At 33.0% G+C, this 26,617-nt stretch overlaps 1 long non-coding RNA gene across 1 annotated transcript in view; it reads right to left on the bottom strand.

Moving 5' to 3' along the window:
• The window catches only part of LOC111753428 (uncharacterized), a 252,128-nt gene that overhangs the window by 149,683 nt on the left and 75,828 nt on the right, over positions 1–26,617 (bottom strand). The window lies entirely within an intron of this gene.

The following is a 26,617-nucleotide window of genomic DNA, read 5'->3' on the forward strand; positions in this document are numbered from 1 at the left end:
ACTCTAAATGAAAACAAAAGATGAAATTTCATATTCATTAGATATATGTTATGTATTTATAGAATGTTTTCACTCAGCATTTAAAAACTGTCAGCTCATCAACTCCAACTCATTTAAGAACTGTTTAGTTTTTAATGAAGACGTTTTACTACTATATTTCTTCATGGATCAATTTTTGTTCAAAATATCTGGATCATATTAAATATTTTTGTATCTTCTCATAAAAAGATAACGCTCAACCTAAGGTCAAGCTTTTAGAAGCAGAGCTTTGGATTATTGTTTCAAATCTAACTTCCCTGAGTTACTTTTCTTATGAAAATCCTGCCAGTGTCCACGTTTGTGTGCGCACTTTAGAAGTAAAAATTTCACTCTGAATATTATCACTTTATTCCATTGTCTAAATTAATGCTGATCCACAAAAAATAGAAAAACGCTTCTCAATCCCAAATTGACTCCGGACAACCAGGGAAGCCAGAAATCACAGGACAAGCAAAAAAGAATGGAAATGCGTGGACATTTAGTCAGAACACCATACATCAAAGTCATGACTTTTCCCCTTAACTCTCATAGTGATGTTAGAAAAAATCATTTTGTCAGTCTCAATGTTCTCAATTGCAACAGACTATTTATTAAAAAGAGATAACTATTTGAGTTATAAACAATTCTTTAAGAACAGAATGTTTCAAATTTATATTGTTAGCAATCTAATCAAATATTTATATTTCATGACAACTATTGAGACCATATTTGTATAACTTAATTTTGAAACGTATCATCTCTGTACATCTAAGACTTCTTTTAGGTCTGCCCTTTCACTAAAGCTCTAAAAGTGCTACTTATTCCTTTTGACATATTTGAGAAAAGGAAGGATGTTGAGAATGTTAATGTAATAAGCAGTGTCCAGTCATATTAATAAAAAGAATACCTTACGGAATCAGGACATTTTAGGAGAAAATCCCAGTTTTTAATGAAACTCTCATGAATGGAATTCTCATCAGCCTGTACATCCTCCAGATGCTCCTTTGATAATAGTAACTACCTCTCCCACCAAGTGGCTTTGGCCCACTGACCCATACGATGCATGGTGTGACTGCACATGTGAAAGTGAGAATCAAAGTTAGAGGAGGTTGGGTTGGCACATTTCTGATACATCGCTACAGACTCTATGTTTTTGTTAGCCCTTAGTGAGTAAAGTTCACATGTTTTTTTTCCTTTAGTTACCTACCCCAAAGATTCCCACTTCAATTTTAGAGGAAATTGAATTGCCTGCATAACAATAATCTAAAGTCCTCACATAGTTTTGGCAGTACTTTTAACCAGTTTTGATGATAACTGAAATATTTTTGAGATTTAGACTCTACATGACAATTAATGTTTCTGCTCTGGACATTTAAAGTTCAACAAGTGAAGAAATCAGTTGGTACCCCACTAAAGATAGAACTTCTTAAATGTTTTGCTTATTTCTATTATCTCCAACACCCAGTACAATGACTGATGTATATGGTGTTACATAATAATTCATTGAAAGAATTAATGAATGAAGACTTTGTCTTCTTTAGTATATAGGAAACTTAATTCACACTACTGAATTTTAATTTAGCAGCCAAGATAACTCTGGAAAAATTAGGATATTATGAACTTTTTTTTTTTTTTTTGCACTGGGCATCCAACTCACAACACTGAGCTTACCAGGGTGGTGCTTATGCTGCTGAGCTAAATGCCCAGCACTTCAAATTTTCTTTTTAATACTTTTCTTTCTTTACTTTCCTCTAGGAAATTCTAAGTCTTATCATTTGAAAGAATTTTTAATCAATTATTATAGTAACTGCCTTCTTATAAAATATACATTCAAAAATTAATTCAACTCAATGACTGTGGTATAATTGGAAAGAATATAAACACTACTTCCTTTTCTTGTTCCAAACACTGCATTATTAATTTTTAATAAAAATAACCTAAATTATAGCAGTCCTGCTATTGTCGTTGAAAACATTATAATGTTACTTTATGTGGACACAAGTCAATTAAACACCTTTGATCGATATAAAAAATACACTGCTGACTATATTGGGACACAATTAATAGATTTGATGGCTACTTCCATGATCTTTTAAAACTTTTGATTTACTGCTATTGATTCCTATTGGTGATTTCTATTGATTTAAATTATTAGTGGTAAGAAAACTGACCTACAGATTTAATGCAATCTCAAAATACTCATATCATTCATCACAGAAATAGAGAATGCAATCCTAAAATTCATATGGAACAAGAGACCAAGAGTTAAATAAAGCAATTGTGAGTAACAAGAACAAATTGTGAAGCATCACGATCCCAGACTTCAATTTATAGTGCTAAGCTACAGTTGTAAAAAAAAGTATGGCATTGGCAAAAATAAAAAACAAGCCCATGTATCAGTGGAGCAGATTAGAAAGTACAGAAACAACTCCTAGATCTTTCAACTATCTGTTCTTTGACAAAAGGGCAAAAAATATGCATTGGAGAAAGGATAGCTGCATTAAAAAATGATGCTGGAAAAATGGCAATTTATAAGTGGAAGACTGACTGAGAGCTGCATTTCTCATCACATACTAAACTAAAATCAAAATGGATCAAATACCTCAAAATTAGAACAGAAGCAATCTGCTAAAATACAAAATAGATAAAACTTGAAGAGATAGCATGGACAAGGAATTTCTAACAGAATCCCAATTGTATAAGAAATAGTAACAAGAATCAATAAATAATATTATATGAAATTAATCATTTCTACACATCACAATAAACAATAGAGTGAAGAGACAACCTACAGTAGAGGGAAAATTTTTGTCAGTTATTCCTCAAAGTACTAATCTATAGAAAATAAATAGCTCAAAAAACTGATCCTCCAAAATAAAAGAGCATTCAAAAAATGAGCAAGTGAAGTAAATAAACATTTCTCAGAAAAGGAAGTAGAAATGGCCAATAAATATATGTTAAAAATGTTCAGTACCACTGGCCATTAGAGTCATTACAGAAATGCAAATAAAACAACAAGGTTATATCTTCCAGAAGAATGGCTATCATCAAGAAATCGTATAATACCAAGTGCTGACAATGCTGTGGGGGGAAAATGAACTCTTCTACATTGCTGGTGGGAATGTAAACTAGTACACTCATTGTGGAAATCAATATGGAGATTCTTCAAAAAACTGGCATCTTCTGATACCTTCCAAAAAGGGTTAAAAACATCATATTGCAGTGACATATGCATATATATGTTTATAGCAGCATACTTCATAATAGCTAAATCTTGGAGGCAGCTTGGATATCCATCAATGAATAAACAAAATGAGAATTTATATGCAATAGAATACTACTCTGCCAGCAAGAAGAATAAATTCGGGAGATTTGTAGGAAAGTAGATGAGCCTTGGGACCATGAAGTTGAGTGAAATAAATCGGGTACACAAACTTAAATATCACATGGCTTCTCTTACAAAAGAAACATAAAATATAAATAAAGAGCATAATAAAAGTTAACAGGAAATAAGGAGGTATAGCTTTTGCAAAAGTAAAGGAGATCCAGGGACATAGGAATGGGACACAGAGAGGAAGAGAAGGGGATAAAAATTAATTAATGTATGTTGTGTACTTGTACCAGCTCCACAAAAGAAATGTAGTCATTACATAGTACATAAATTTAAAATAAAAAGTAAAAAACTATTTTTTTAATAAGGAAACAACTCTTTTATGTTATTCTGTGAATTCTTAGTGCATTTACAGCTTTCAGTTGAGAATAAATGAATTTGGGGGCTGGGGATTTAGCTCAGCGGCATAAGCACCTGCCTTGAAAGCAGGCAGTCATGAATTTGATCCCTGGTGCCGATAAAAAGGAAAAAGCCAAGAGAGAGAGAGAGAGAGAGAGAGAGAGAGAGAGAGAGAGAGAGAGAGAGAGAGAGAGAGAGAATAAATAAATTTTATCCCATTAAAAAATAAAATTACCAGTGGTCAAGATACTCATTGCATTGTTGTGGAGGGATACTCTAGGTTCCTTAATAGAAGTCCTTTTCTTGTCCTGAACTATTCTTGTTTTAAACAACCTGGCCTCCCTTTGAAGACATAGAAAGACTGGTAGTCCTGAAACAATTAGGAATTCTACAGTTAGTCCCTAAATTCTTTGTCTGAAGTGAGTTAGCACAGCCCCAGGCAGGATGTCTGTGCTGTGATTAAGTTCAGAAGCTAAAAAGACCTTAAAGAGCCACAGAGAAAATTAAAAGGTAAAAGGGCAACATTCAGACGTTTCTAACTGAAGGCAAAGGTGCAGGAAAGTTGGTTCAGAGACACTCGATGTTTTTCCAGGAAATCTTTGCAAATATAACCTCTTCTTTTCAGTCTTTCCTTCCCAAAACCTCAGAAACAGTAGAAAACAAGGTGTAGTCCTCTGAATGAAAGTCAATTCTTCTTTAATTCAAAGTAAATGAACTCCAATAGAATGTTCTCATACTAACCAAAAGCTGAACTCCTTTTTAAAAATAAGACTTTTGATATACTCCTTATCTATCTATCTATCTATCTATCTATCTATCTATCTATCTACCATTTACATACATTTAACTTTTGGATTTTAACTTCTGTAGCTTAGTGTGTATATTTATGTAGATTCTTAGTACATTCATAGATGTCTGCTTTTCTTCTTGAAACAGTGGCCATTTTGGGTTTTTCTTAAATTTTATTTTAAAGAGGGTAAAATTAAACAGAACAAAACAGATCATAAGAAAACAATGTAAGAGACACAGATTTCAAAGCAAGACAATCAGAGATCTTCACTATCTATCACATTGTCTCTTGTTTTCTTTCAATTCGTTGTTCATATCTTCACATATGATGAATTCATACAAAACAAATGCTATAGAACTGATCAAAACAGGATGATGAAGTCATTTTAAGTCTTCCAGACCAAACAATAGGGAAGTCACCAATGGCTGCCATAATGACTCTCATTCTCTTCAAAATAGCTGTTCATACCTTCGTGTATGTTGAAATTAAACAAAACAAAACAGACTAAAATCACTCTGAACAAAGAATATTAGTACTGCTGGATTTCACATCATGATGCTATGGAATCAGCACTGGTTTCGTGCTACTTATTGTAGCTGTTCATTTCATTGTGCATTATATAATTGACTCTCATAAACTGTTTAGAAGTTCTATGCATACAAGAGTCTTTATATGTATATCTATTCTTTCTGTATTGGAGGAAAAAACAAAGCAAAACAAGACAAAACAAAACAAATTCCTAGAAAAACATGAAATAAAAAAGACATATAAACAACAATAACAATGAGCCCAGAACACTGACAACATAGGCCTTCAAAATAAGGTGGTAGGAGCATACCTAGGGGTATTATTTTACGTAATGATCTCCAAGAGTTCCTCAGATCACCACACAATAACATGCACAATTGTTCCAGTCCTATGAATGTTAACTATTTTGTTCCAAGAACTTACAGAATTTGTAGCACAATCATCTTAGCTATCCTAAGTGTGTTTATGTAATTTTAGATATTTTCTTTTCCCTTCCTTTTTTCCCCCTCATTTTCCATGAGATATTATATTTCCCCTTTAAGCAGATTCTTGTCCTTTCACGAAACAGTGATCATTTTCAAACTAAAAAATTAATCTTAATGATACCAGAAGGTAGACATTTAATGTGTTCCTATGATAATAATAGTGGTAGTTGAAATTATTAAACATAACTTAATTAATAGTATGTTCATGAATAGTTTCATAAAATGATATTTAAAAGAAAAACAGTAGAAATTCAGGTATCATGGTTGTTGTTTGGAATACTTATAATTGTTAAAAAAGAAAATACAGGTTTTTAATTGTTTAACAAACACTAACATTTTTGCTGAAAATCTTTCAAACCTGGAGAATTCAACAGATAAAGGAGACATCTAGATTCCAAAGTAGATACTAAAGGGAATCTCCTCATGATGGATTTGTAGTCAAAACACCAGAAACAGAGCAAACAAAGAATATTAAAAGTTGTTAACAAATGCGAAATCACTTATAACGGCAAACCCATCATATGAATAGCATGTTTCTCAACACAAGACTTAAAGGCTAACAGAGATTAGAGTGAAATATGTCAGGTCTTTAAAGAAAATGACTGCTAATCCAGATTACTATATCCTGAAAAGCCACTCTTCAATACTGAAGGAGAAATAAAGATTCTTCATAATAAGTATAAAGAAATTCATGATCACCAAGCCAGCACTGCAGAGAATACTTAAAAGGAACCTAAACAGACACAATGAAGATAATAATTTCTACAAGGATACGGGAAAGAAGAAATTCATGAACTACAAACAGAGATGAATCAAACCTTACAAAAAAAACGATATGAATTAGTATATAACTTTCAATAGTAATATGCAATTATCTTTCCAGTTAAAGACACAAACTGACATATTACATAAAGAAACAAGACCTATCTGTATATTTCCTACAAGAGACACACCTCATGTGCAAGATAATACAAACACAGAAAGTGAAAGATTGGAAAATGTCACTCCAAATAGTTGCAGTTCAAATGCAAGCAGGAATAACTATACTTATATGAGACAATACTGACTGCAAATTGAACTCATCATAAGAGACAAAATAGGTCACTACATATTAGTAAAGGGAACATTCAACAAGAAATGGAATATTGCACACCTAATTTAATTTAAAAAACACTATGTGACACGACACCAATGCAATTTTATTGGATTTTTAATATATATTGAGTGTTTATAAAAATGTATCAACATTTTCAGAGACTATTTTTTGATGTACAAAGCTTAACAAAACAGCACAAATGATTTCTTACAATGAATACAAGGAGAATCTGCATCCAGTTATCCACAGTAATCCAGGAACAATCAGTGGGCCTTGCAGGGATTGGGAGTCTACATCCAGCAATTCATTCGTGCCTGGAAACCATTTTTGAGGCCTGCTGGGATTGGAAGTCTGCACCTAATGACCTACAGTCATTAAGGAACCCTCAGAGAGGCCCATAATGATTGGGAGTTGGTACCCAGTGACTCATCTGGAAAACCTTGGTGAAGCCCATGGGAACTGGGAGTCTGGCCTCAGTGACACACTCATACCTGGGATCCATCTGTGAAACTGCAGGGACCCAAAGCTGCTCCCAGTGATCTTCAGTCATCTGGGAACCATCAGCGAGGCCTGCAGGGGCTGGGAACCTTCTCCCAGCATCCTGCAGTTATTCAAGAAAACTCAGTGAGGACCTTGGGTCCTGGAAGTCGGCACTTAGGTACCCACTCACAACCAGAAATAATCTCTGGGGCCTATGGGAAACAGCACTCTGTGTCCAGCAACCAGTGGTCATCTGGGAACCCAGAGTGAGGCACACAAGGACTGGGAAGCTGTGTACAGAGACCTATCCAAACCCAGGAACCATAAATGAGGCTTGCAGGGCTTGAAGCTGCACCCAATGACCCACCCACAGCTGGGAAACAACTCCAAAGCCCACAGAAATCAGTAGTTTGGACCCAGAGACCTGCAGCCATCAGCAATCCTCAGTCATGTCCACTGCTAAACAGGTTACCAGCACAGGAATCAACTAGGACTTGACATCTGTCTGATTTGGAGGAACCCAAGAAAATGCCAAAAAAAAAAAAAAAATGTAATCTCAAACTTCCAGCTCATCTAAATCAACTATAGGAGATATAACATGGATTACACTGGAAATCACACACCTGAAATTTCTGAAATCATTGCAGTGGGAGTAAAGAAACAAAGAGGTTATAAAGGGTATCAGATTAGAAATAATATCTCAGGCAAAAACAGAAATGATAAACATAATGAAAGAATTGGTGATTATATTCAAAGAGGTGGATTAAAAAAAATAGAAGGAAAGAGCATGGGATTTAGCTCAGTGGCACAGCACCTGCCTGGCAAGTGCAAGGTCATAAGTTCAAGGAAAAAGAGAAAGAAAAAATTAAGGAGCATAGGAAAGTGATGGAAACCTTGAATGAACAATTCAGGAAACGAAACACATGAAACCATTTCAATGAGATATTCAGGAAAATAAAAAATTCCGTTGAAAGCTGGCAAAACCCCCAAAATGAAATTGAAGAGACTCTCAGACCTTGAAAACGGGATTGCAACTAATGATCGTGAAAGGAAAGATCTCTTAAAAATAACAAGGAATCAAGAAATAGCAATTCAACAAATGCAATATAATGCAAAAAGAAACAATGTAAGATTGATAGGTATCAATGAAAAAACAACACATATGAAATAGAAAGACTATTTCAAAAGTAATAGCAGAAAATTTCCAAATATGGGAAAGTAACCTTACATATACATAAGTGAGGCATATAGAATTCAAATTAGCCATAACCAAAATAAATCTACACCTTAACACATAATGTTCAAGATCCCAGAAATTCAGAATAAAAATGGAATATTAAAAGCTGCTAGAGAAAAGAACAGATCATTTATAACGGAAAGCCTATTGGAATCACGGCAGATCTCTCAATACAAACCATTAAGACAAGAAGAGCATGGAGTGAAGTATTAAGAGTCTTGAAAGAGAATAGCTTTCAATCCAGATTGGATGTATCCTGCAAAGCTATCTTTAAAAATCAGTGGAGAAATAAGACAATCCCATGACAAAAAAAAAAAAAAAAAAAAAAACTAAAGAAATTCACGACCACCCAACTAATGCTACAAAGAGTACTCAAAGGATGACCACAATTCCAAGAACAACAACAGAAAAAAACCATCAAGCAGAACAAGCAATTGAAAACAAAGGGAAAAATAAGGAACCGACAGCAGAGAGAAAACATGAAAAAGATAAGCCAATACATTTCAGTTATAACCATTAATGTAAATAACCTCAACTCACCAGTCAAAAGACAGACCGGCAGAGTGCATCAGGAAACAAAATCCAACAATGTGCTGTATACAAGAAGCACATTTAACTCAAAAGGAAATTCATAGATGTAAAGTCAAAGGATAGAAAACAATGCTGCGTGTGACAGGAACCCAGAAAAAAGCAGAAATAGCTATTCTGCTTGCAGACAATGTGAACTTTAAACCAAGAATGATCAAAAGGGATAAAGAAGGTCATTACATACTTCTTAGGGGAAACTTCAAGATAAAGAGAACAACCATAAATATATGTGCACCAAATATGGGAATACCCAAATATGTAAGACAAACATTAATAGACATAAAAAATCAAATAAGCAACAATATAGTTAAAACATAGGAACTTAATATCCCATTATCACAAATAGATAGATCAACTAGACAAAAAAATCAGAGAAATAACAGAACGGAATCAAATTTGGGAACAAATGAACTTAGTAGACAATATCAGAATGCACATTCTTCTTAGATGCACATGGGATGTTCTAAAAATATACTAGCCTATAGAAAATACTTAAATAAATGCAAAGGAGCTGAAATTGCCCCATGTATATTATCTGACCATAAGGCAATGAAATTGGAAATGAATGAAGAAAGAAATTGCAAAAGCCCCACAAATACATGAATATTACATAGCATCCTACTAAACAACCAATGGGTCTCAGATGAAAGTAAAGAAACCATTAAATATCTATAATCAAACAAAAATACAAATATAAGTAGAACCTGTGTGATGCAATGAAAGCAGTCCTCAGATAAAAATTTATCTGTGAATTCTCACATCAGGAGAATGGAGCAAGCACAAAAAATAATCTAATGCTGCGCATCGAACTTCTTGAAAAAGAAGAACAAGTCACGGCCAAAGCCTAAAGAAAAGAGGAAATTATAAAGATCAGAGCAGAAATTAATGCAATTGAGACTACGTAAACAACATAAAGAATTAGTGAATCAAACATTTGGTTCTTTGAAACAATAAATGAAATTGATAAACCCCAGCGAACCTTATCAAAAAAAGGAAAGAAAAAATCAAATTCAAGCAATAAAGGATAAAATCAATACAGATTCTGTGGAAATACAGAAGGCCATCAATACCTACCTTGAAACCATTTACTGTTATAGGTTCAAAAACACAGGAAAAAGTGGACAGATTACTTGGAACATATGAATTAACAAAGCTAAATCAAGAAAATATAAAACTTCTGAATAACATCAGTTAATGAAATTAAAAATGAATTAAAGGCTTGCCAACAAGAAAAGCCCAGGTCCTGATGAATTCACAACTGAGTTCTACAAGAATTTTAAAGATGATTTAATGCCAATATTCCTCAAAATTTTTAAAGAAGTTGAAAGGAAACAATTCTCCCTAATTCATTCTGGGAGGCAAATAGCACCCTGACACCCAAACCAGAGAAAGACCCAACCAAAAAGTAGAATTAGAACCCAATCTCTGATGAAAATAGATGCAAACATCTTCAATAAATTGCAAGCAAACAGAATCCAGCAAAGCATCAAGATTACACACCACGACCAAGTGAAATTCATTGCAGGAATGCAGGGATGGTTCAACATATGCAAAACAATAAATGTCATACACCATATTAACAGAGCAAAAAACAAAAATCACATGATCATAACAATAGTTGCAGAAAAAGCTTTTGACAAAGTTCTACACTCATTCATGGTAAGAACCCTAGAGAGAATCAGAATAGATGGTGTTTACCTCAATGTGATAAAAGCTATCAATAGCCAATCAATAGCCAACTTAATACTAACTTGTCAAAAACTGAAAGCTTTCACTCTAAAATCAGGAACAAACAAGGTTTGTTCTGTCACCACTCCTATTCAATATAGTTCTGGAAACATTAACCAGAGCATTTAGACAAGAGAAAAATAAAAGAAATAAAGATAGGAAAGGAAATACTTAAATTATTATTATTAGCAGATGACATGATACTCTTCATAGAATATCCCAAAAACTCCATCAACAGATTTCTAGACTTAATAAACAGATTCAGCAGCATAGTTGGGTACAAAGTCAATACTCAAAAGTGAATAGCATTCCTGTTCACAGTGAACTCATTGAGAGAGAAATTAAAGAAACAACCTCCTTCAAAATAACATCAAAAATGAAATACTGTGGAATCAATCTAATGAAGTAAAAGATTTATACAGTGAAAATTAGAGTACCCTGAAAAAAGAAACAGAAGAGGAATTCAGAAAATGGAAAGATATCCCTTGTTCATGGATAGAAAGAGCCATCATTGTGGAAAAGATCATACTCCCCAAACTGTTTTACAGATTTACTGCAATCCCAATCATAATACCATTAGCATACCTCACAGATCTAGATAAAACATTCCTTAAAATCATATGGAACTAAAAGAGACCTAAAGTAGAAAGGCAATTCTGGGCAATAAACACAGACAGGAGGTTCTCAATCTAAATCTGAAATTATATTACCAGCAGAATGAAAAGAAAACCCACAAACTGGGACAAGATTCTTGCCAATTGTCCTTCAGACAAAGGACATTTATCTAGAACTTATGAAGAACTGAAAAAAATCAGGCCCCTCAAATTTAGGAACACAATTCAAAAATGGGCTTCTTGGATGAATGCACACTTCTCAGATGAAGAAATACACCAACAAACAAATAAAAAATGTGAAAAACTGTTCAGTATCACTGGTCATTCAAGAGGTGCAAATTATAACAACACTGAGATTCCACCTCACCCCAGAAAAAAATGGCTACTATTAAAAAATAACAAATGCTGGAGATGCTATGGGAAAAAAGGAACCCTTCTCCACTGTTGATGGGAATGCAGACTGGTGCAGCCATTGTGGAAATCAGGGTGGGGATTCCTCAGCAAACGATGATTAGAGGTTCTATTTCACTCAGTTATTCCCCTTCTGGGTATCTTGAAAAAAGAATTTAAGGGGCTGGGGATTTAGCTCAGCGGCATAAGCGCCTGCTTTGCAAGCAGGCAGTCGTGAGTTCGATCCCTGGTACCGATAAAAACGAAAAAGACAAAAAAAAAAAAAAAGAATTTAAAATGTCATATCACCGTGATATATGTGTACACATGCTTCTTCTCTTTCTGTCTTTGAAATAAAATGGATTTGGAAAAATATTTGGTCCATAATGTATAAAGACTGCCAAACACAAGCCATGAAGAATGTTCACTTATTTCTGAATTTTCATGTGTTCCTTAAAGTTTGTATGTTTTCCTCTTATGACATATTTTGTGTACTTTTCTTTCTTGTATTTGATTTTATCTTTCCAACTAGACATAAATTTAACAGCAAACACTTTATCACTTATATCTTTAAATAATTCTGCAAGATCTTTGCATATGGTAGATGTACAAAAACAGTTGTTTGTTGAAGCTCCAAAGAAACAAAATCTATAACATAAAAAGCAAAAAAAAAAAAAAACTATAACACATATTACTGTCAGTTGAGATCAAACAATATATATCTTTGACCTATGATGCTAAAATCATTCAAAGCATTTACACTAAGTTGTACATCTTCACTTCACACTATCACTCACAATTCTTTTTCTGCCAACTTCAAGAGGGCCCCAAATCTGCTTCACTCTTTGAAATTAAATTCGTTTGTTGTTTACATAGTCTAACCAGCAGACACAGAGATGTCTTCTTGAGGATTTCTAACAAAAATTAGCCATCCAGCACCTAAGTCTGAGATGGTCATGCACCTTCAGTGACATATTTCAAACCCAGTCTCATTAAAGCTAATTTCATGGCTCAGTTGTCCTTGCACCTGAATGTTTTCTGTCATACTACTCCCTCTTTCCTTATTAAACCCAAATGATAAATTCCACATTCTTGGAATCCTGGAATTTGGCCTTCTGTTCTACCAATACACTGTGACAAAGTCGGTTTCCCTGGGAAACCCAGGCCTGATGTCTCCTGAATGCCACACTCAGCATTTGTACACTAAGTTGTACACTAATCATTTCTCTTGATGCCTTTTTTCTGCTTGCACCTGATTCTTGTACAGCTTTCCCACCCTTTTAATACAGTACTCCAAGGTAGAACTTTCAGGGTTTATGTTTGGTTTCTCAACAAAACATCTCCTTCCTTTAATTATACACTTCAGCAGTCTGGACAGGTATGGTGACACATGTTTGTAATTCCAGTACTCAGGAGGCTGAGGCAGGAGGATCCTTGAGAATTCAAGACCAGCCTAGGCTGCAAAGTGAGCTCAAGACCAGTTTGAACTGTGTAGTGAGACTGTTTCAAAAAAAAATGAAAGAAGAAAGAAAGAAAGAAAGAGAGAGAGAGAGAGAGAGAGAGAGAGAGAGAGAGAGAAAGAAAGAAAGAATGAGAAAGAAAGAAAGAAAGAAAGAAAGAAAGAAAGAAAGAAAGAAAGAAAGAAAGAAAGAAAGAATCATATGTGGCCAAGTATCTGACTTAAGAAAGCAGAGATTTTAGACTTTTCCATGTAAGGAAAGCAAGACTTGTTTCGGCAAATTACCATCATTTGGGGTTTCTCAGTTACATTGAATATGATAGTATGGAACAGTTTCTATGTATATTATACAGTATACATCTTTCTGTTTAATAAATGTCTTTTTAACACAAAATTTGGAAAAGCAAGTTTCCTTACATTTCAAATATTAATAAGATTTCTGAGAAGGAGCTACTTGTCATTCTATACTATTTTTAAGACAAATAGCCTGGAAAAGTAAGTAAGCATTTAGAGGAGGGAGGTTATTTCACATTTTTAGCTCTAAAATCACAAAGGAAACTAATTTTTCTCTTTAATATAGACTACCTCAAAAATTCTGCTGTGTCAGTACGCAGATGAAGATGCTATAACTTGCATGGGGGAAGACTTACTATTCCATGTTTAAAACTGTTTAGTGCAACAAGTGAATTACTTTTCTGCCAGATATTTAAAACAAATCTTGTGCATAAATACGACCATCAATTTTAGTGATAGTACAACTCCACTTGCCTTTCAGGGATCACAAAATCAAACAGACGTCATTTTCAGCAATAATTTTGAGTGTATATCTTAGATACATTTAAAATAAAGCAAACAGATCAATAAAAATAGTTTGTGAGAATTTAATTGCTTGACAAGTAAAAGTGTTTAAGAATCGAATGCTGAATGCAATTTAAAAACACAATCAGGTCACTTAAGAACCCAAGAACACACTGATCAAGTGAGAACGGAGAGCAACATGCCCCAATTGAATGTCTTTAATGAAAAGAAATTGGTTAAGAGAAAGCCTCATATGGACACTCCTCATTAGCTGTTTCATTAAACCACATCCACTGCTCCTCGTTTCTCTTCCTGCTTGGTATTTATCTCAGTTCGTGAATTTGTCTATTTTCTAACTTAAGCACCTACGTTTCTTGTGCTCCATTTCTGTGTTAGAAAGAGAATAAGATCTTTTCTTATAAAATGTATGAGCCACGGCATCTTTGCTCTAACTATATGGAAATCATTTCTATTTTGAGATGGTCATAATGAGAGATGAAGACAGGGGAAAAATTTTGCTGCTGGTGATTAAACCCAAGTCCTCATATCTGCCAAGTGCTCCACCTTTGAGCAATATGGACAGCCCCTCAGGAAAGCAATTTATTAGACACTTCTAAAGAGAAGAAAAATAAGTTGCAAATAAATATGAAAATGCTCCATATCACTACCAGGGAAACACAAAATCTACAATGACATAGCCCCTCACTCCAGTTAGGATGGATGTAATCAAAAAACCAAAATTTTAAAAAATCTGGCAGAAATGTAGAAAACAAAAACTCTTGAAGATGTTGGTTGGAATACAAATTAGTACCCAGCGGGAAACATTACAGAGATTCTTTTGAAAACTAAAAATAGAACTGACATGACCGAGCTACCCCTAAGCTGTCCCACTCCTCAGTGTCTATGTATAAAGGAAATGAAGTCAGCAAACCAGATATACCTGCACACTAAACTATATTGTGGCACAATTGCTGAGGCATTGAATCAGCCTCAAGGCCTATCAACAGGTGAACAGATAAAAATATGATACATTGTATATAAGCTGTGTATTATTACTCAGCCCTGAAGAAGAATGAAAATCTCTCATTTTCTGGAAAACAGGAACTGGAGTACATTGTGTTAAGCAAAATAAACCAGATGCAGAAAGACAAATATCACCTATTCTGTCTCATATGTGAAAACTAATTTTAAAAAATTGACCTGACATTTGAATAATGATTCCTAGGGGCTAGGAAGCTTGCTGAGGAGATGAAGGTAGAATAGGTATGGTGAGTAACAAACGCACACTGTACATGTGTGTGGAAACACCACACAGAATTCCATTAATATATACATTATTGAGCATCAAAGGAAGAATAAAAATGCTTTAAATGGGAAACTCTTAAAATTTACCTTCTAAAATTTGGGATTAGCCAGTTGACCTTTGGTATAGGAAAAGAATATTAAAATAGTTTGTTTTAGTCTCTTCTCACTTAAAACTAGCTATAGAGTATTTAGTTTAAAAAAAAAACTTTTAATACATTATTGCAGAAATGTTAGTTCTATATTTATTTACTACATTTCGAAAGAAAATGTTGCTCACGTAAATAGAGGTAGGAAACATGATTTTGATATTAACTTAAGAGCAGAAATACCAGTATTATTTATATTCTTGTATAACCTGAGTTATAAACGTTGTTCGTGCTTCATTTGTAATACAATGGCAATATTTCATACCTATATCTAATGATTTCTAAATAAAGCTTTAAAATATCGGTTTGACAGATATGAAGTTAGCCAATCATACATGCCAGATCCCTGAAGTAAATAGTGTAATATTTATTACTTCGTCTAAAGTAAAATATAGAACGAAGAGAAACTTTAAAATGATTTTATAAGCACCGTGGTGCTAATTTTTTAAAATCTTTTTTTGTCAGGTTATTATTTCTCACTGCTCTGGAAGCTGAGAAGTCTAAGATTAAGGTGCCAGCAGACTCCGTAGCTGCTGAAACCTCACTCTGCTTCAAGGATGGTGCAGTCAAGCTGCATCCTCACGTGTTGGGAGGGGCGAAGGAGCTCTCTAGCGCCTCTAGCAGACCCTTTGTGTTTGTGCGCGTGTATGTGTGTGTGTGTGTGCATTTCTTGAATTCGCTTCTAAGATACTTTGTAAATTTCTAATAGAGGCCAAATATATGCAGATACATATGATATACATTTATACTTTAAATATAGATATACATAATATAGATGTATATATAGATATATAGATAGAGGAATTTCCCTTCCTTGGCATGCATGCATGTTGCCTCATTTTTGTTTTGATTCACTGTTTAACAGTTGGACTTGAATGAATTAATAATGGAAGTTCCAAAAACTAATTTTTGTACGTACATACCATCATATCATAGAGAATGAAAAAGAAGAAGAAAATTGGACAGAAAATATAAAAACAATCTGATTTTAAGTCTTGTGATCTGTTATTAAGCAGGACCCTAGTATCAAAAAATGCACTTAAACTTAAAAGATAAAATTTGAATAAACAAAACATGTAGAAATACTATGAAGAAGCATATAGATTTGTCATAACACTTGTACATACTAAAGACAAAGGAAAGTAGTTACTAGTACATGGAGAAAAGGCAGGGCTGGGCACTGCAGGTAGCATATGACTTTGCTTTGCAGAGAGAAAATAGGCTTTCAAACATCAAGCAAAAATAAGAGTTAAGAAAGAATATGATATACAAGGGGGAGTTCAGACAAGGCCAGAAATTCCCAGGTATTTCAAAATTTCAGGAAAGTTAATAGGTAAATATTTTCAGGAAAAAAATTGGAACTGCTAAAAGGAGTATTTGCTCATGCACAGTAAGTAATTGACTCCAGCTACATAGATTTAAATTTTAAGTGAAACAAATAAGTTAAAATTCAAAGAGAAATTTACTTGAATAAATTTATATTTGGTACATATGAGGAGTCCTATGTTTCAATGTAGCAAAAAGACACACCTTTCTTTCCAAAATACAAGATAACATCACATATTTCATGCTTTTTTCCTAGCCTTAAAATCAATGAGAAGGCAAATGAATCTAAGTTGCTACACAACTGCAAAATTTGCTGCTTTGAAACACAACTGCAGTAGAAGTCCAGTGTGGTAGAGTATATGGTCCAGCACATTTCTTGGGTGAATATGTCACAAGAAGTGGACCATCTCATTACTTAGCGTGTATTTCCAATATTACCCTTGCAACACTTCTGTTGTTATAAAAATCAGTAAGATAAATAAACTCTACAACCTCTTTAAGAGTACCTGAGGGTAAGTTATCCCTGCTTTCAGACTTCTATGTTTTGATCAGATACATACATAAACTATTTCTTTCTGGATAATGTTTTCTTCAGTAGTTACACAAACAAAGCAATAAAATTAGAGAGCATAGAAGAAGATATTATTAAACTGCTCTTATAATTGTAATATCTATGCACTTTTTAATAGAAAATGAAACCTACTTTGCTAGTAAAATAAAACATATTAAAAGTTTAGCAAAAAAGTAATAATTTTTTCTCAAGTGTTTGGTCCATATTTGTCTTCCAACTTAATACTAATTTCTGTAAATAAATTTCTACATTCTGTGCTTTCAATTACATAAATTCTGTAAGTTTTTTTACTTACTGAAACTTAGGTCTTAGGTACAAGATGGTTTGCACTGAAATATGTGTTGAACTTTTAAAATGAAATCATATACAATAAAACATATTTTGATTTTTTATTCAATATAATATAATACTTTAAAAATATATTCAACAGATAATATCTGTGTGACCTAATTCAAGATTAGATTCCGGAACAGTGGTTATGTCAGTAACCATTTTTAGTTTTCTCTTGATTGTGACCTACTGAGGGAATACGGAACATCAACTCTCAGGAATTTCTAAGAGTTTTTTAGCAACAAATTCACAATATTTAAATTGTCAGTATTACATATGTTTTTAAAAGTACTTTACATATTTCAACTATACATTTAAAAAGTTTAAAAATGGAAATGTGAAAATCTAGCAAATCTGTTTAAAATTTCATTTGTACAAGGCATCATTGATTTCTTTTAAACAGCATGTAAAATAATTCCTCTTTTACTTAGAGGATGATATTACATCATTCCTAAGATTACAATTCAATCTTATAAACTGAAACTATGCCAAAATTTTATAAAATTCTCAAAGATTGTTAAAGATTCTCAGTAAGAAATGTTCATCGTACGTCTATAGTACAGTTTTGGTGACTGCCAAGTGGCACTAATGATATTTCTAATTTTTAAAAGGGAAAATACTATTACATTACACCAGCTATTATTAAAGCAATCTACAAAGTTGGTGCTAAACCTATGCACATTTTTCACTGTGTTCTGTTACTATCTGTACATTTTTTTATTTCTTACTGGTCAAGCTTCCAAAAAAGAACAATGGCACCTTAAAACAATAGTTCACTTTTTTGTACTATATTGTATCTTTACTGCCCTGTTTAGTTGTTTAAATTGGTTTAAATACATATAAATTCAATGTAGAAATTTCCAATATATTAATATTCAATGGACATCCAAAATGGTATAAACCAATTTGAGCTCTGGATGAAAAAGTCAGTCAATAATATTTTTTATTGAGTGTGTGACACACACATTTTTCTTGAGTCACTAGAAATGATTTTCATTTTGAAATGTATTGCTTGCTTTATGTGGTTATATTTCCAATATACAGGAAAATTTTTTTCTAAACTTGTTTGAACTGTCAATTATTTTCAATAAAAACTAATTCTTATGATTTCAGACTTTTATTCAAAGTTCAGCTTTCGTGGTACAGCATTAACTAGTTTGGTACACTGCAATTCTTATATTTACTTAACATTAATATATATTCTCAAGAACTTGGATTACAAGAGTATAACTAATATTGACTATTACAGTACTTATGCTTAATGAAATAAATCTCTATTTGCAAAATAGGGGAAAATATGCATGACTAGTACTGCAAATTTTGGTTTTAGGAGAAAATGGATGTATTTTCTACTAGCTCAAACATACAAGAGAAAAATTTATCTTGTATATTATCTAATAGGCCTTCCAGAACTGAAGACCACAGGAGGTAAGGCTAACAAAATTAATATGCAAAGAAGCTCAACACTGGGGACCTATAATTTTCTTGCAAATGGTTTCACTCTAAGGACGAAACAACACAAGACAATACCAATTTCTTTCTCTTTTTGCAAATAGACAAAGCTTTTAAGAAAAATTAACACATGACAGCAGGTGGGAAGAATGGAGACAAGTGGATATTCAAAGTCAGGGGAATCCAAATTTGATTTGCCTAACATTTTACAAACCAATTTGTATTCATTGGTATGTTTTTTTAAAAACCAACTTGGTATATGTATTCCATTAATGAAGGATTAGCTATCTGTCAGAATCAAAGTAAACATTTAATTACGAATTTACAAACATGTAAGGGTCTACAAAAATAAAGATGGACTTAACACAAAGAAAACTTTGCCTATTATTTTATCTATACTGTGAATTTTATCTAAAACATCTACTCCAGACTTTTTATTTAACATAATATCGATACATATGCTACTGATTAAAAATAGCCTAGATAAGATAGTAGACAAACTATCTTCAAATCCACTTTAAGTAATCATTCTATGAGATTTGTAAAGGTAATGCAGAACATAATACATTATCACTTTGAACAAATAATACCATTTTCATCGATCTTCAAATGCATGAAGTTAAAATTGAAGAATTTCCCCTAGTTATGGAATTAGTTAATCTTGTATGTTATTTCCCTATTTGTTCCTAATCAAGTAGCAATATATAGGTGTAATCTGTCTTGTAGTAAAGATCTCATTATTATTAAAAATTTAAATGCATTCCTGTACCCCAAGAATAATTTGTTGCTGCATTATCAATTTAAAATAGTGTGAGACAAGCTTTGAAAATAACAAATTAGTTTTATACAATTTGAAGCTTTATAATTCAAATTTTCAAGAGTAAAAAATTCTAGGTCAGATTAAGTTTCTCACTTTAGATTCCTCTCACAATTTGATGAGTCAAAAAATGATCTGTTGTAACAAGAATACAAAACTATTTGATACTTAACAACTCTAAAACTACAGGGCTAAATCATGTGCATTTTGATTTTGAACTCATACAAATGAACAGTTAGATTTAATTATTTACTGATCTATGCATTAAAGCCCATTTAGTGGAACAGATTGGGAGGTTTATTTATTTTAATAATTAGCTAAAAATAAAATACTTGATACTGAAGCATAATTTATATTTTTCTGGAATTAAAAGTAATTTTACTACTCTAATGAAGTAGTTTTGAATTTCTTAAATATATTAGACATATTTTTATCTCTCAATGGTGAGTATAGAATCAAAGATATTAGTATACTAGATTAACATAGTATAATAGTATAGTTACAACAGTATATCAGAAAAATCTAAATGATTCATACCCCAGGGAAGACTTGATGCTATCAATTTAAAGTGTTTAATATACATTTATTTAAATGTGAAGTTGCACTTTGCCTGAGGAATGAGTATTTAAATTGACAGCCTAATAAAATTCCTAAGTAATGTAGTCTTTCCCCCATTTACTTATTAGTCATATTTTAAAATCATTCATTTAGAGATGCCAGAAAAGCATGTGAACTAATTGTTTAGGGATACAATAATTGTTTAGGGAATTAACTGTTAATTTTATTGCTTTTTCATCATAAATATAGAGCTTTGATCTTCAATCCTACTTCTTGAGAGCAAACAAATTTCTGAGTTAATGGCATCAAATGAATGGTTTCATGTCTAAGGACAGCCAGAATATTCTAAACATCTAATATGTTATTAACATTGTGTAGGACTATTTAAAGATTATACCCAAATTTCAATTCTTAAATGAATAATAATAGCACTTTATTATAGAATTATACAATGTTTTTACAAGTGAATTGTTTTCCAATCCTCTTTTACAGAAGCATTTTAGTTAAAATTTCACATATTATTATTCTTTATTCTCTTCTCATAATTTATGGGCCTTGATAAATTTAATTGTTGTAGATGTCATAAAATTGAATTACTTTTTATGAAATCAAATTAGTTACATTAATTATTTGCAGGAGTTATAAATATGGAAATCCAGTTAAGAAAACTGTTTCAGCATTTCCAAGTAAACAATTACAGATCCATTTTCCTTGTGCCTTAAATAAAATGGAAATTTTTCTAACAAGTAGAAAATTTTCAAAATTTATTAACCTAATATGCAGCATTTATATGCTTTATGTTCCCTCACCGAGTTACTAATTACTCATCCAAAATGTACTACAATATGGACTGGAAGAATAGCTCAGTGGTAGGGTAGCATATAACAGGCCATTGGGTCAACACTCCCATGGAAAAAAAGTCTCCTAAAGTATCCACAGGTACGTGGTAGATTTTGCACCATCATACACCTCAGTGTCTCTGAAATCTAGTGGACTTGCCATCATGGAAATTTCAGCTAGCTTTCAGCCTTTCTTTCGTTCCAATTGCTATTCAGGTACATTCACACCAAGGAATTTAGACTGTTCCCTCTTCCACACACAGTAAGGTTGAGCTTTCAAAGACCACTTTGTGGTAGACCTGGTAGGCAAATTCTACCTTTCAGGAGTGCTTGTGTTGGTCTCATTGTGGTTTCTAAATTTCCCAGTTTTCTTATATCAAAGAAGATATACTTTCTCCAGTTAGGTCATCACAAACCTACTAATTTCTGTGTTCTAGGTGACCAAACACACAATGCTAGAACCATGTGACTGTTTGGATTGCTATCCTTGTTTTGGCCAGACAAGCACCAAATTCTCACGAAAAGACTTACTTTTCCTGGTTTCAAAAGGGTCCACTATTTTCACTCCATCCGTGCCAGTCACTTCTTTCATCTCTTAACTTCTGGTTCCTAACCATGACAGCTAACACAGTTAAAGTAATCAAAAATAAATTAGTACTATCTGTTTCAAAGTCTGAACCACAGTGAAAAGAAGAAACTGAAAAGGATTCCTAATGTAAAAATATCACTTAAGAACACAAAAATTAGGCCTAGGCATTTAGCTAAATAGCCTAAATGCTGGCGAGCGCAAGGTAATGAGTTTAATCGTTGGTACCAAGGAAAAAAATACAAAATTAACCTCACAAGAAGAGTTACATGCCAATTTTTTTCAAGTAGAATGTTAGTGTTTTTCAACAAAAATATTAAACTTAAACACTTTGTTTTAGAACAAATATTACTGGAAACAAATATTATTCTCCAAATAAATATTTTTACTTATATATACCATAACACTATATGTTACCATAATTCCTTGTTTTAGTTAATAAAATCAATTCTTAAATGCCCCAAAGCTACTTTCATTTGTCTTTTTAAAAATACTTTTCTATAAAGATTTAGTCACATAAAATGACTATAAATCACTCTAATACATAAAATTAAAACATAAAATATTTTGCTCATGTATGCTTATATTCCAGTGACACAAATATTTAATAATTAAATATTAATATATAAATATTTTTGAAAGGAATCGTTCATATCTGTTATATATCTCCAAATTGTTTATCAATTTCATAATTCTTTCTATATTATAAAACATATTTCATATACGTATGAGGCCTGTCTGACTTCCATACACATACTAGCGTACATTTGAAGAGAAACTACATGCGAGTGTAAGAAAGTCATGCATAATTTTAATGAAAGAATACTCTCATAAATTTCATCTTTTTTCTCATTTTCATGGGAAGGAAATTGCCAGGTTCAAACATATTCATTCATAGCTAAGTAACACAGCATCCAAATGTCTTCCTGAAATCACTTAGTATGAATGTAGTATAAATATGTTAATTCATAACAATATTGGGTTAAATAAATGTTGCTGTTACTGTAGTGCAATTTTCTTTTGTGATAAATGCCATTGACTTGCTGTTTACTTTTCAATTGATTTTATTTGCCAAATTATATACCAAACAGTCCCATGGGCTCGCTGAATGTATGAGGGCTCACAGTGAAAAATGTGCATAGTTTTAGTACCAACTTTGTAAATTGCCTTAATAATAGCTGGTGTAATGTAATAGTATTTTCAACCAGTACTTTTAATTTCTAGCTCATAAAGCCTTTTCATTGAACCCCAAGGGTGTAGCTATAAAAATAAGATTTAATTTTGTATATAATGTGGCCTAAATTAGCTTTAAAGCAATAGGAAAAACATGCAGTTACAAAAGATAGGCTGAAATTATTCTAACTTGGTATGAATTCTGTAACAAAATTAATTATTATTTCTAGGTAACATATTTATATTGAAAATTTAAGGTTATTCAGAATGTACATTTTAAATCTCATTTTTAAAAATGTAACAAATATATGAGAAACCTTATGGACATAAAAGGAGGAAAAAACAGTAAGTCAAACATATTTTTCCCTTAACTTCAAACACCCACGTAAGTCATGAAGGCCACATTTACTTGTGTAATTTTTTTTTTTTTTTTTCTGTTTTTGGTACTGGGATCAAACTCACAACCTCACACTTGCCAGGCAGGCACTTGTGTCACTAAGCTAAATCCCCAACCTACTTAAATAATATTAGCTTAAGAATATCTCTCTTAGTTTCTTGATAATTACTTGTCTTCAAAACAAAATAGAAAAGGCACAAGATTTCCTTTTGTTACCTTATATTTGTGCATGAGAAATGAAATACATTCTTGTATCTATATGATGATTTAAAGTTGATTGTAAGTTCCCATTTGTAATTTTATTTTGCTACTGTGTAAATGTTTGCAGCAAGTCTTTCTATCTCCATCTCAGTAAATAAATTTATCATCTTATCCAAGAGGAACACCTTAAAATGTCTTAGAGACACATTTCTTAAATTTCTAAAAAACATCCAAGAAGTTATAACTACTTTTAGTAAATTGAATAATAGCTATAAAATCAAACACGGTGCACAGTACAGTACTTAATATTTTTGGAAGCTGTTTTGTTTTGTTTCAGTGTGTTTGTTTTGAAAACCCCATCTCTCTCTGTGGTCCAGGCTGGTCTTAAATTCCTGCACTCAAGAGATTCTCCTTCCTAAACTTTCCAAGTAGCTGGGGCTACAACTACAGCTGTGTACTGCTAAGCCCAGCCAGAGCTATAATTGTTCTATATTTTTATGTTCAAGAAATACATTTAGTAAAGCCCTTTCCTAAATAAATTTTAATCTTTAAAGTAAATTTTTAAAATTATGAAATGCATATTTCTACTTTAAAATGGTATTGCAGTTTTTTTTTTCCTTCCTAAATTTTGCGCATTTCTTTATGTTTTGAAATTCTATCAATTTCCATACAGGAAACTGGCAAAAATCATATATAAGAAAGTACTGCTAAATGTAAGACCTCAAGTTTCTGATTTTTTGGATCAACCTGTGAAGCCCAATTAGCTTAAGTAAATCGTGTCATAATTCAGGCTGTTGCCTTTGCAATTCTTATATAAAATAATTGGAATACATGAATTCTAAGAGCCATGTTTACCTTAAAAAGTATACAAAAATACTAAAGAAGCTTACATTTTTCCAAGAACTGTTGTTTTTTTTTCAATTTTTTAGCTTAATTCATTCTTCTCAAAAAGACAACTATTGTATTAACAATAAGTCAAGTTTTGAAAATTAGTACTCAAAAAATAAATAAGGACAATAAAGTAACTAAAAGTGTGTCTTTAATGTCAGAATTTAACACGTGGAGGGAAGAACCAGAGCAAAAATACTCAGGATTTAATAAACAAGAAAAACACTGTATCTTATTTATCTTAAAGTAATAAAATGTTTGGCTGTGCAAACGTGCTGCTATCACAAAATATGAGACGCACTTTATAAGCGAGAATGTCCAGTTGTTTTGCACAATAGCCATGCCAGCAGCACTGGCATGGGGGTCGTGCGCGTCCTGCAGGGGACCTGGATCACAGGGCAGCACAGCAGCGCTTTGAAGGCCTGACTGTGAGCTCTCCACTAAGAAGTCTGACGTGGTGCTTATTTATTACCAGTCTGGGGGAGTTTCTTCCCCGTACTCGCTTTTTTCAGACTTGTCTTTAACTGAACATTTAATTTGTTTAGTCGTTGTGATTATGCTTTGGTCACATTTGGCAATGGGAACGATCTGGAAAGCTTAGAGGGAATACATTATAGTGCCATAAATTTGAGATGGAAGTATGTTTTTGTATTTCTGCCAGGAATATCAGACAGCAAGTTACTGTTAGAAAATCTGCTTTTCCAGTCTGCTCTGTGAATACAGGGGTGGGTGGTCCTGAGGTCATCTCAAAAAGACAATCACTATTCCTGATGTGTCCTGCTCTGCCTTTCCTGTTGACAGAGAAAGAGGTGAGGTTGAAGTTCAAGATTTGGGAGATTTACTTTCTATCTAGAATTGAATTTATAAATAAACTTTGGAGTTTTGTTGCATTTTTTATTTTGTAGCAGCACAGATTTCTCACTGCTTCCGCTTTTCAGAGTTATGAACTCTTCAGCGGAGGTTGCACATTCCGCACCTGAGGACAGATACCCACACTGTCCCAGCCCTAGACCGTGAAGAATGCGTTCCTGATCTGCATCTGCATCCTGGCTTCCTGTGAGATAAAGAGGGATTCAGACATAGAGATTGGGAATTCCCATGAAGAGACGAAAACAAATGATGTGGTTCAAAGGAGAAGTTGTTACAAGAATAGATGCATTCCTGATGTTGTGCAAAGGATTATAAGCATTCCCCATTCTGCAGAACTTCCCTGGAAGCAGTTACATTTGCCAATTCAATGTCTCCATGAGTTATCTGACTCAGGAGTGTTTATTGTGAAAAGATATGTTGCCTGGCAACAGCTTTAACATGGTGCGACTGACTTTTCTGCACTTCTAAAAAGATGTTTTATTCATTAGTTGCCTTCCTTTGCTTATTTATGTGAATTTACCCTTCCTTTCTGTATCAGATTTTACTTTCTCCTTGTGAACATCTCCCTTTGCATCTGTGCTAAATGTGCCATGGCTCTCTATTTATATACATCCACATTATACAATGAACACGAAACTGGCTGGCTGAGAGGCCCATCTCTTGTTCTCTGGGGAACGAGTAGCTGTGATTGAGAACTACATTAGGTTATTTCAAAGATGTCATTGGTATTTAAAAGTGTTTTCCAAAAATGGGAATGCTGAGGAGAGAGACACAGACGGACAGACAGAGTCAGAGACAGAGGCAGAGAGACAGAAACTGACAGAGAGGATTGACACAACCAAGTCGTTAAGGTATCATATTCTGTAACAGTAAACGGTAACAGTAACTGTAATTAGCAATACAGAAAAATATCAAATGAGGAGTTCTCAATACAAACTTTTTAAAACACAGATTGGCATTATAGCCAGCACTTACATTTCTTCCTCTCCTAGAAATGACCAAGGAAGGGTAATTACACCCATAAGCTTCTTAAAATCCGAACAAGGAAGCTGAGCCACCTAGGGAATAACTTGGACACTTAAATTCTAGTCACAAAATTTCCATTCTGAGATAATTTTGTCTAAGCGTTTAAAAAATAAACTACAATCCCAGACAGGATATATTACTCTGTTAAAATCACACCACTGCTTAGTAACTTGGATCACAAAAGTACCATG

Source organism: Cavia porcellus, unplaced genomic scaffold (assembly GCF_034190915.1).
Source record: "Cavia porcellus strain 051 isolate PalLab524CR breed Dunkin Hartley unplaced genomic scaffold, mCavPor4.1 scaffold_5, whole genome shotgun sequence".
Classification (NCBI taxonomy): domain Eukaryota; kingdom Metazoa; phylum Chordata; class Mammalia; order Rodentia; family Caviidae; genus Cavia; species Cavia porcellus.